Source organism: Pan paniscus, chromosome 1 (assembly GCF_029289425.2).
Source record: "Pan paniscus chromosome 1, NHGRI_mPanPan1-v2.0_pri, whole genome shotgun sequence".
NCBI lineage: Eukaryota > Metazoa > Chordata > Mammalia > Primates > Hominidae > Pan > Pan paniscus.
Genome location: NC_073249.2, coordinates 154,226,026 through 154,238,654, shown reverse-complemented (window position 1 = coordinate 154,238,654; position 12,629 = coordinate 154,226,026). Strand labels below are relative to the sequence as shown.

At 38.7% G+C, this 12,629-nt stretch overlaps 1 long non-coding RNA gene across 2 annotated transcripts in view; it reads left to right on the top strand.

Annotated features, from left to right (window-relative positions):
* The window catches only part of LOC134731091 (uncharacterized), a 480,758-nt gene that overhangs the window by 366,140 nt on the left and 101,989 nt on the right, over positions 1–12,629 (top strand). The window contains exon 5 of one of the 2 annotated variants that reach the window (XR_010113161.1): positions 8,763–8,890. The exons of the other annotated variant lie outside the window; for it this stretch is intronic. This is a non-coding gene — a long non-coding RNA (uncharacterized LOC134731091). The remainder of the gene's footprint in view (positions 1–8,762; positions 8,891–12,629) is intronic. 2 annotated transcript variants of the gene reach the window in all.

Here is a 12,629-nt window from a genome sequence, read left to right as displayed (position 1 = left end):
GTGGTCCAACATTTTGCCAAAAATTAAGAAAAAAAGAAACACATTAAATGTCCTTATTAATAGGAAAATAAAGCAGTTGTAAGGAGCTCTTAAAGATAGAGTAAGGTGAGAGGAGAAAATGAAGCAAGAGTTAGCAAGCCTAAGGAAGAAGGAGGAATAAAATTCACCCTCCCTGCATTATATTAATGAAAAATGAAATGGATAGAGCTAAAAAAAAAAAAAGTATAGCAAAGCAAGATGAGAGAAGCAAGCAAAATAAAATTGAAAATAATGGAAAAATCAAAGGATTAGTCAGTAAAATGACATATGCACCATAATTTGCAGCAGTTTTTACATTAGCTTAAGACTAGAGATAGCCTAAAAGTCTATGTTGAAATTATTATTGTCATACTGATTGAAAGAAATATTAAGAAACAGAAAATAAAAAGTTTGAAAAGATAGCTGCATGCTTACATGCAATATTCTATTGAATATGATGTTAAATGAGATTGCAAGACACTTAAGCATGTATTTATAATACAGTTGACTCTTGAACAACAAGGATTTGAATTGTGCAGGTCCACCTATATAAGATTTTTTTTTTTTTTTTTTTTTTTGAGATGGAGTCTCTCTCTGTCCCCCAGGCTGGAGTGCAATGGCGCAATCTCGGCTCACTGCAAGCTCCGCCTCTCAGTTTCATGCTATTCTCCTGCCTCAGCCTCCCGAGTAGCTGGGACTACAGGCGCCCGCCATATTTTTAGTAGAGACGGGTTTCACCGTGTTAGCCAGGATGGTCTCGCTCTCCTGACCTTGTGATCCGCCTGCCTCGGCCTCCCAAAGTGCTGGGATTACAGTCTTGAGCCGCTGTGCCCAGCCAATAATTTTTTAAATAAATATTTTGGAAAAATTTTGGGGATTTGGGACAATTTTTAAAAATTCAAGAAATGAGCCATGTAACCTAGAATCATCAAAAAATTAAGAAAAAGGTATGTCATGAATCCATAAAATGTATGTAGATACCAGCCAATTTTATTATTTACTACCGTAAAATATACCCAAATCAATTTTTAAAAATTTATCAAAATGTTTGTGTACACTGACAGACTGTACATGGTGGCATTTGCAGTGAAAGGGACATTCAGTATTAAATAATAGCAGTAGGCAATTAATTGCAGTAAATACTGTGCTACTATAATAATTTTGTAGTCCCCTCTTCTTGCTATTGTGGTGAGCTCAAGTGTTGTGAGTGTCCACTTAAAACACCATGTGAAGGTAATCATCTCCCAGTGCACAGTTCTGCTCTTCAGTAAATTGTGTATGTTAGTAAAAAGTGACCTTTTGCAGTTCGGGCTTATTTTTCATCATGCTTTGTGCAGTACCATAAACCTGGAATAACACCATAGAACACATACAAAATGAAACTAGTGATGTTACCAGGAAGAAGAAAAAATCATGACATTACAAGAAAAAATTTGAATGATTTGATCTGTGCTGTAGATTGAGGTCTATAGCTGGCTCAACTGAATAAATTTCTGCTGCCTGCCGTTTCAAGAGAAATGGGACCCAGACTAAGCATTGTTGTAAACAAAGAAAAGGAAATTCATGACTGTCACTGCAGCTATGCCAGCAGGTACAAAAACCTTGCACTTTTTGTGAAATAACTTTTAATTTTATATTGTATATGTAGCTTTTATAAGGGTACAGGATTGCTATAAGAAAGGCCTACCTATAGACTCTAATATTATTAGTGAAAAATGATGTCATTATATGACAACTTAAAGCAAAATGAAGGTGAAGTTTTTAAAGATGGAGAATTTAAAGCCAGCAAAGGATGGTTTGATAGTTTTAGAAAGAAGTTTGGCTTAAAAAAATGTTAACGTAACAGGAAAAGAAGCTTCTGTTCGTCAAGAACCAGCAGACAAGTTCCCAGACACAATTATGAAAATCATTGAGGAGAAAGGATATCTGCCTGAGCAAAATTTGAATGCAGACAAAAATGCCCTATTCTGGGGGAAAAAAACATGCAACAAAGGACATTTCTTAGTAAGGAATAGAAGTGAGCACTGGGATTTAAGGTAGGAAGGGATAGGATGACTCTTACTGCTTTGTGCAAATGCAGTCAGGTTTATGATCAGGACTGCCCTTATCTATAAAGCTGCTAATTCTCTGAGACTTGAAAGGAAAAGATAAACACCAGCTGCCAGTCTCTGGCTGCATAACAAGAAGGCCTGGACAACGACAACTGTTTTTCTGAATTGGTTTTAATGATGCTTTGTCCCTGAAGTCAGGAAGTACACTGTCAGTAAGGGACTGCCTTTTAAAGTTCTTTTGATACTGGACAATGCCCTTGGCCACCTAGAACCTCATGAGTGCAGCACCACAGGTGTTAAAGTGGTCTGCTTGCTCCCAAACATGACATCCTAATTCAACTTCTATATCATGGGATCATGAGGAAGTGAAAAGCTCCTTACACATGATAATCTATGGAAATAATGTCTCAACACTATGGAAGAGAACTTTGATAGAGAAAAAACCTCATGAACATTTGGAGGAATTACACCATTGAAGATTCCATTGTTGTTGGTGTGGAAGCTATCAAGCCTGTAACAATATATTCCTGCTGGAGAAAACTGTGTCTAGATGTTGTGCAAGGCTTCACAGGTTTACAAATAAATTGTGGATATGGCAAAAAGGTGGGTGCAGAGGGGTTGAATGAGTTCAAGACGGATTTTGAAGCAGTTCAGAGCTAATAGATACCACACCAGAGGAATAGACAGAAGACACAACTTGATGGAGATGAATGCTTCCAAGCCTGAGCCAGATGATAAGGAAGAAACAGTAGAAGAAGCAATACCAGAAAAGAAATTGACACGATACATTCAGGCAGAAGTGTTCTCATTATTCCAGACTGCTTTCGTCTTCTTTTATGACACGTACCCTTCCATGATATGGATATTGAAACTAAAGCAAATAGTGAAGGAGGGATTGGTACCATATAAAAACATTTCTAGATAAATAAAAAGACAGAAATTACAGTATTTCCATAAAATTACACTGGCTGTGTCTACCTCTTCTGCTTCCCCTTTCATCTCTTCAACTTCTTCCACCTTTGAGACCCCTGAAACAAAACCAACCCCTTCTTTTTCTCCACCTCTTCCTTAACCTACTCAATGTCAAGATGATGAGGATGAAGACCTTTATAATGATCTACTTCCACTTAATGAATAGTAAGTCAATTTTCTCTTCCTTATGATTTTCTTAATAACATTTTCTTTTCTCTACCATACTTTATATTAAGAATACAGTATATAATACATATAATGTACAAAACGTGTTAATCAACTGTTTATGTTGTCAATAAGGCTTTTGGTCAACAGTAAGCTGCTAGTAGTTTTGAGCGAGTCAAAAGTTATATGCAGCTTTTCTACTTCACATGGAGTTGGCACCTCTAACTCCTGCATTGTCCAAGGGTTAACTGTATGACCATCTGTGGGGTGTGTGTGTGCTTGTGCCTTTGTAAGCATTTTCTTTTGTGAGCGTGTATAAGTAAAGTACAAGTAAAACTAATACAAGTAAAACTAATAACACTGAATGCCTCCAAGAAGAGAAATGGGTGGATGGAAAACAAGGATGGGAGTAAGATATGTAATAACTTTTAGGCTTTTTAAATATTATAGGAGACAAGTATATTAACTACTAAAAAGCGAACATAAGCACAATAAAATATAGAAACGTATTTCAGTGCACCTAACTTCGGAAAATTTTAAAGTTATTTGCTCTGTGATTAAAAGACACTAAATGTAAATCCCATGACAGCAGGACCATTGCCCTACTTTTTTCTTTATTCACACAGGGAAGCTTGCCTAATGACTAATTGGGAGTTTACCTCAATTAACCACATGTATGGCAGGTCTGACTCTTTATATTATTGTACCACAACCAAGGCACTATCTTTTAATTGTACAGTCAATTTTACGTCTACTTCTAATGCCAATCATATTTACCACAGTATGAGCTAGGAATCCCTCCTGAATATAGGAGTGCAGACTTGGAAATACAAAACCATTTCATGAACCTGACAGTGGAAACATTTTTCTTGCTTTTCACCACTTTCTTTCTTCAATTATATCCCTTCACTTTTATATGCAGAATCTTTCATTAACGACTTATCCTCAAATGCAAAAGCATGCTGAAGTCACTCATATTCTAAAAATTACCCTTTCATCTAGACACTCACACATTAATTTGAAAACTTTTAAAAAGAGAAATCTATACTTGCTATCTATACATTTTCCTTCCTTTTTCTATGAAATCAACTTCACTCTAACACCAACTCTGATATTGTTGCAAAAATTGCTGGTTCTAAAGATCAACTTGTTCTATTTTAACTCCTCTGCAACTTTTAATGTAGCTTGTCCACTCCTTCTGAAATCTCCTTTCTTTCTTTGGGTCTGCACTCCACGCTGAATTCTCCTTAAGATTCTGCCTAGACTATCTCAACATTTCGCCTGTTTTTTCTTTCTTCTTGCCTCTTAACTATTCACAGTTCCCAAATTCCGTATTTTCACCTTTCCTTTCCTAACTCTACAAATCTCTCTGAGTGAACTTTTCTACCCTATAGATTTTACTAATGTATGCATTAAGGTTACTTGTCACCTATAGACTTATATGTTATACAAACTCCCGGAGCGTTCTAGTGAAAATTCTCTCATATGATACTTACCTATCCAAATGTGCTTTTCTCCTATTTCATTACCATTCAAACTGATTAATCAAATTCTGACTCTTCTACCTCCCAAATGTCTTTTTAATCTATTTTTCCTCTCATAACTGCCCAGCTGTTGCCTAAGTTCGAATCTTTTAATCTTTTACCTAAACAGTGACCACATATAAATTGGAATACGTAGCTTTTAATCAACTCTAAATGGACTTCCCACTTTGCCATTTCTAGCTTTCCCACTATGCCTTTCATTTTCTCAGCAAATATAGCTTTCATGTACACAATTTCGTTTTGTTACTTCATTTCATTAAAACTTTTATTATCTCTTCATGGCAGAAGGCTTAAGTTCAAGTAGCTGAAATATGTATACAAAACCTTCCATAATCTGATTCCAGATTATCCTACTTATATTTTTTGCTATTTCTTTTTAAGATCCTTCTTCTCACTGATGTTTTATATCTTTACTCAATATGCCACTTCCATTCCAGACTTCATGGCTTTGCACCAAAGAGCTTTTCCTCCAGCCATGTACTTCTCCCTTTTTTCCTGACCAATGAAATATCACTCAAACTTCCAAACTGAGCCCAATTACCATACCCTTTAAAGGCTATTTCTGACTTCTATAAGAATTGTTACACTCATCTTTATTGTACATAATTTATTAGAATATCTATATATTTATAAAAATCAGATTATTTATTGCATTATAAAGTTATTTCTGATCCATGTTGTTTACTTCTCATACTGCAAAACAAATTTTTTCAGGAATCTGGTCTGTGTTTCAGTTATCTTACAGTCCCAATGGATAGCTTATTGCTAGACCCATAAATACCCTCTATGATGTTTAGTTAATGAAAAAATTAAAAGATTTAAAAATATTAGAAAAATGCTTTATATTTTCTCAATAATTTTATGTATTATTTCAATTGATTTAATTAATAAGTTTGTGAAACTTTATCTCCATTTTACAAATGGGAATATCAAGGCATGCAAATGTTCAATTGTTTCATATTGTTCATACCAGTAGGCTAGGTTATGCAAATCAACACTCATGCTGAAAAATAAAATCTAAAAATAATGAATGAAAATTTTAATAAAACACTTCTAATTTTATAAAGGGTGACAAAACAGGAAACAATTGTTAGAGGCCAAGTAAAAGGAAAAATAAAACAGAGAGATAACAAACTTGTCAGTGATCTATGCTTAAGAGAAATTAGCACCTTTATATTGACAGTCCTTGAAGCTTTAATTATATATAAAAAAAGAAACAACTCAAATCAGGTGGATCAAGGGGCAAGTTCTCACAGCAGACCATGCCCATAAAAATGAGATACCAAATGGCTGCTCTCACAGGATCAGAGTAAGTCAGAAGAAAAAAAGCCCGTGTGAAATTACTGTCTGGTGTTAATCTCCTGTGTATATTGCCTGATTCTAATCCAGTAGAGATCATCCAGGGAATTTCAGTCTTTGAATTTGTTTTAAGGTAATCTTGTTCAATCATGGGCCTGTTGCCCGAACTAGAAAAACACAATTCTCTCTTAAATATGTCCAATATAGTTCTGAAATAAATAATTTGTACTTGTAGTTATATTTGTATTAGTAGCTATATATAGCTACTAAAGTATAATATCCAGCACATAGTCAAAGATAGCTGTAAGGAAAAGAAAATTGAACTACAAGATTAAGACCTAACAAAATTGGCTGGACACGGTGGCTCATGCCTGTAATCCTAGCACTTTGGGAGGCCGAGGTGGGTGGATCACCTGAGATCAGGAGTTCGAGACCAGCCTGACCAACATGGAGAAACCTCATCTCTACTAAAAATACAAAATTAGCCAGGTGTTGTGGTGCATGGCTGCAATGCCGGCTATTTAGGAGGCTGAGGGAGGAGAATCACTTGAACTGGGGAAGCGGAGGTTGCAATTAGCCGAGGTCGCACCATTGCACTCCAGCCAGGGAAACAAGAGCGAAAACTCCATCTAAACAAAACAAAATAAAACAACAACAACAAAAATAAACAAAATCAACAAACTGTACAAATAGACCTGTAAGTGTTTTATTATTGACTAGAGACATGAAAACAACTATCTTTGCTGTGTTTAAAGGGACAAGAGATAGTCTTGAAGGTAGTAGCACTATTGAAAAATGAAATAAAACTTTTTGGAATTAAAAAATAATAAATAAAATTAAAACTTGTTGAATGTTTCAAGCATGAATATGTGGTATACTAGATTTGCTTCCCCAGGGGGAGAGAGAGAAAGAGAGAGGAAGAAAGAAAAAAAAATGAGGAAAGAAAAGAAAGAGACAATATATTTTTATGGGCTAAATTGTTGTGTCCTCTTAAAATTTAAATTCCTAACAGACAATGTAATAATATTAGAAGGTGGGGCCTTTGGGAGGTATATCAATGATGAGAGTGGAGCCCTCCTGAATGGAACTAATGCCCTTATCAAAAGAACTTCAGAGACCTCTCTTGCTCTTTTTCTGCAAGTTGAGGATACAAAGAAAGGACAGCAATCTGCAACCTGGAAAAGGGCCCTCACCAGAACTTGACCATACTGGCACACATTCTAGCCTCCAGAACTGTAAGAAATAAAATTCTGTAGTTTCTAAGCCACTCAGTCTACGGTACTTTGTTATAGTAGCTGGAACTAAGACAGTATTTGCCACACTGGTTTCGGAAATTAGGCAAGAGCAACACAAATTTCCAGTTGCTGACAGAAGGAAAACAACTGAAGTGAACCCTAAAATTTCCCTGGTTTACTGACTTGAGTAATTTTCAGACACCAGGGAGAAGAACGTAAGTTCTGCACTGAAGAATCACTGAATTAAGGAGTCTCAGATAACAGCTCAAAGAAACAGAAGAAAGCTTGAATTTGCAAGGCAGAGTAAAGAAGAAAAAATTATTCTGTAAAGTGATTCCAGAAATTAGCATCTTTGACCGAGCAGCTTAATTGAATATCTTTGGCTGAGGATCTCTCATAAGCCTTTAATAAAGGTGTCAAATGAGGCTGCAGTCATTTTAAGGTTCTCCTTGGGGAGGATATACTTCCAACATCACTCATATAGTTGTTAGTAGGCTTCAGGTTCTCCCTAGATGTTGCTTGGATACATCAGTTCTGCACCGTGTAGACCTCTCCAAAGAAAAGCTCTCAAAATTAAAGTATGCTTCCTCTACAGTGAGGGTCAAGAGAGAGAGAGACAGGAGGGACAGAGATGGACACAGGCATAGATACACACACACACACACACACGTCATGGTACTGTTGCAAACTAAGCTTGGATATGATATCCTGTCATTTTTGTTATATTATATTCCCCACAGCCAGTCAACATTTAAGAAGAGAAGATCACACACAGGCAGTCTTCTATATAAGGAAGTAGGGATCATTGGGAGTCTTTTTATAAGCTGTGTACCATGAGATGTCCCCTGGTTTTTCAGTGATTCATTCCCTCCCACATGTAAATATATTCTGCCTTTCCCAAGTTCCCCAAAGTATCATCCATTATAGCATCAGCTCAGTGCCTGGACTCTCATCATCTAAATCAAATTCATGTGTAGATGAAACTCACTTAGTGTAGTTCTTTAAGTACAGCTCCCCACATATGTTCCTTATAATCTTTAGACCTATGAAATTAAAGAGATGGGTTAAGTGTTACCCACACATCTAACTTTCAGTGGCGGGACAGGCATATGAAAACCACTGTAGAGATTTCTATTTAAAAGGAGGAAAAATGACAGCCACAAAGAATCACGTGGATTATACTTAAATCTATGGAAAACATTCCTAGAAAAGGAAAACAATAGAATATTTGCTTCATCCTAAGTTTTTAAATTTTGTGAAATTTTCAACACAGGAAGAATTTCATTATTTTTCCTCACTATGCCTAACACATACTTTCTAGAAACTCTTTCAAGTCACTGAAAACTGCCATGTTTATTTATTGTTTTAGAGTAATTTGAGAACAAATTAATTATTATTAGAAGATATTCAAGAGATAATATTTAAATCCGTAAGTACTGACATAAATAAATAATGTTCTAAATCAATTTCTACCTAAGGCTGTAGGTATACCACAAAGTGATGGCATCCACGGCCGTATGGATTGGCTGCTGAGAAGACGCCACTGCAGTGGGGGAGGCACAACCTGGGCTGTGCACTCTGCGGAGCCCACAGGAGCTGGAAACAGGTGGGAACCCCACCCCCTTCCAAGTTGGTGGGGAGGAGCCTCGCCCTTCTGGGCACAGTTGCAGCTGCCCAGCTGCAGCTGTGAACCAAGGCATCTCTGTACTCTCCGGGTCTGGGGAAGAGCCCCCCACCACTACCCCTGCAGGCTCAGAAGTGCCTGCTCCCCAGCCTGGACTCTCCCAACTCCTGGTGCCTGCTCCAATTTCAGAACAAAGTTGAGGCCGAGCCTGAGTGCTGTCCCAACCCAGCTGGGTGTGCATGCGCTCAGGCTGGTGCTGACATGCCAGCCCCTTGTCACCTTGGTGCCCTCTGGACTTTGGGCACTGATGATCATGGGAGGGGAGGCTCAGGGGAGTTGAGGCCAGCTTGGTACAGGCCTGCAGGTGCCCCTTGGCATGAACAGCCTGGGAACCCTGGATGACATGATGGATAGTGGCAGGAGGCAGACAGGCTTCTGGGTGGAAAGGGGTGGGTCCCCAGTGAAGCCCCACTTTCAAGCCATGGACGTCCTGAACCCCACCTTCAAGCCATAAACGGCCGGAAGCTTGGGGACAGTCTGTCAGTGCTGGGTGGAGTCCGCAACTTACGATGCTTTTTCTGGAACTGCCTCATGGCTGCCCATGGACCAATCAGAATGCACTTCTTCCGTTATGAAGCCTGTAAAAACTCTGGACTCACCCAGACTCACAGACAGACGTGGGGATGACCAGCTGTGGGAAAGGAGTTACCCAATTCGGGTCTCCTGGACGGCTCAGGATGACCTGCCTATGGAAAGTAGCTACCCACTTAGGTCTCTTCTCCACTAAGAGCCAGACGCTCGTTGGCACGACCTGCCTGTGGAAAGGAGCTACCAGCTTTAGGTCTCCTGAGAGCTGTTCTGTCATTCAATGAAGCTCCTCTCTGCCTTGCTCACCCTCCAGTTGTTCACATACCTCATTCTTCCTGGGTGCAAGACAAGAACTTGGGACCTGCCAAATGGCGGGACTGAAAGAGCTGTAACACAAACAGGGCTGAAACCCCGTCCCCGCTTGCCACGTTGCCGGCGACAAGAAGGAGGGAAGAGCTGCAGCCCTTCAGGAAGCCGAGACCTAGGGGCTCCCTGAGCTGGGGCTGTGACACTCTTTTTTCGGGCTCTGCAGTTCCTGGCATCTCCAAGCTTCTGGGTACCACCATGTTTCTCTCCTCCAGACGTAGGTGTCCACGGTGGAAATCACCTGCGGTACATCTGGTCCAGCTACAGCCTCGCATGGAGCCGGCACCTGAGCCAGCACCTGTGCTGGTGCCTAGAGCTGCCTACCCCGCCGCAGTAGCCACTGGCTATGCGCAGTGGCCGGACCCCATGTTCACTCGCCTACATACCCCTTGCCATTCCGCACCTGTCTCGCCCTTGGCAGGTGTGGGGTCCAGCATGGTAGTGCGAGCCGAGTGCAGCCTGCCAGGCGTGTAGGTGGAACAGGCCCAGCAGGCCTGAGCAAAACCCGCTCGCCACAGAGGTTTCTGGCTGGCAAAGTGACAACCCAAGGATCCTGTGACAAAAACATTTCCTTAGAATTGTTAGACCTCTCAAATGACATGATATAATTTAGCATTTAATGGAATACATCTTTTGTTGTGTTGTCATTGTTTCTTGATATATTTTATCTCCTGTCAAATTTTGTTTTTGAGAATGAAGTACACATTTTTGCTACTTCCCCCGCCCCTGAAACTCTGACAAAGTCCGTATGACTCAGTAATGAAAAAATATTAGGCACTCAACAACCATTTCCTATGTTATTACTTGAGGCTGTTTATAATCAATTTGTAATGTGGTGAAAATGGCCCAGAAGGTTAAAAAAAAGTTGAAAAACTTGGTGAGGGAGGTCAAAGCTCTGAGTGAAAGCAGAGGGAGTTTATCCTGGAACCTGATGAAAAGACCAGGAAAGAGAATGGAGTGTTTGCTGTCTCTGGGCCAAGCCTTAGCAGCCAGCTCTATTGGAAAGCCTGAATCAGCAGCCTCATGGACCTAAATTAAACATTTTGCTAATATATAATTCTCTTCATTTTATCTAATTTTACTCGGGTATTAAGTAAATCAGATGTGGGCAAACCTTTTGCCAAATTAGTGAGTAGCTTTTGAATAACAAGAAAAATGATCATTTGCAATATTCATTGAATCTTGTTAACATGAATTATAGTGAATGAAGACCTGCAGCAAGATTTATTAAAAATTCAAACTTTTAACAATTGCAGCAAGGCTTTGGCTATTGATATAGGAGAAGCAATACAAAAAGAACACTTTTAACTTTGCAAATTAACTTCGTTAATCACTTCACAAGGGAACAGAAAAAAGATCCAAATGTTTTCTTCCACTTAATAAAAGATTTGCAAAATAATTGAGCCAGTACCATGGAGCATTTTTTTTCTTTTTTGGCATATGGAATTTCCACTTAAAAACCTAGCAATTTAGAAATGCTCACAATTGGAAAGTTATCGATTTTTTTCAAAAATTGGTGAGGGAACCAAGATTATCATTATTGCTTTGAATGTGTGAGAAGTATTAAGCAAAGGCATGCATATATATGTACATATACACACACACACATATATTTATATATTTATAAGGTCAAAAAGTCAATTTTAGCCTTGTAGGTATGTGGGTGTGTGGTCACTGCAGGCATTACAGGTTATTGTATTTCATATTGTGCTCAATTGCATTTGCAACTTCCCAGTCTGGTAAACAACTAATTCTCCCAACACTGTTCGCAGTGAGTTGAAGCCGCTGCTCTTGCGTATTCAGCATCTCTTTTAATTTGTAAGCAGTTCTATAAATCTTTCTTGGCTTCTAGGGACATAAAGACTCCTATGATGAAGTGGCCTTCATGGTGGCTTAACAAGCTGAAGGCTAGCTTTTTCCTTCCATGCATCCTAGGGACTACTGTCTTATTCCTGGCAAAGTAGATCAGATTTTGAATTCTAGCCAGGGTAATTAGCACACTTTAGAATCTCAATACACAAAGCAGAATGGTCAGCATTAGCAAAGATGTCTTGAGAGTGTTTTCTGAGTGGTAGAAAAAAGGAATGTCCAGCTGCTGCGAGTCTTTGGCACTCTAATGAAAGTGACCCACTACATGCATTTGCACCTTAGGAAGGGTTGTGTATATCAACACACTAAACTGTGAGGCAGTGTCTTCATTACCTGTTTTCAAATGCATTCTAAAAAATAGAAACAAAGCAAGTGATGGGGGTGTCCCTAATATTCCCTGGAAAGCAAATTCTCACTGAGAAAGTTACACTCCCTAGAATAGAAATATCACCAAAAAAATAAGTTTAAACTTCTAATAAAAGCAATTTTCCTGGAAATCAATCAGTTTAACATATTATGAAAATGCAAAATTGCAAACTATCCTAAAATAGGTCTAGTAGTGGAGCTAATATGGCTGGATTTTAGACATATTCATTATCAGTTTGTCATAAAGGTGGCAGTGTCTAGGTTTTTTGCAGCAGTATTTTGGAAGCTTGACAGTGGTGATGAAATATGTTGGAATTTTTTAGGGAGCTTCAAGACCTGTAACTAATATTCCAAGCTTTAAGTTTCATGTTAGAAGAAATTCTCTGGGAAGTAAAATCAAATATTTCACTGGATGCACTATGCCTTTTTCTTAGCCACTCAGGAGGCTGAGCAGAAGAAATGATTTGAGCCCAGGACTTTGAGGCTATAGTACACCATGACTGTGCAAACCAAGTGAACAGCCACTTCTCAC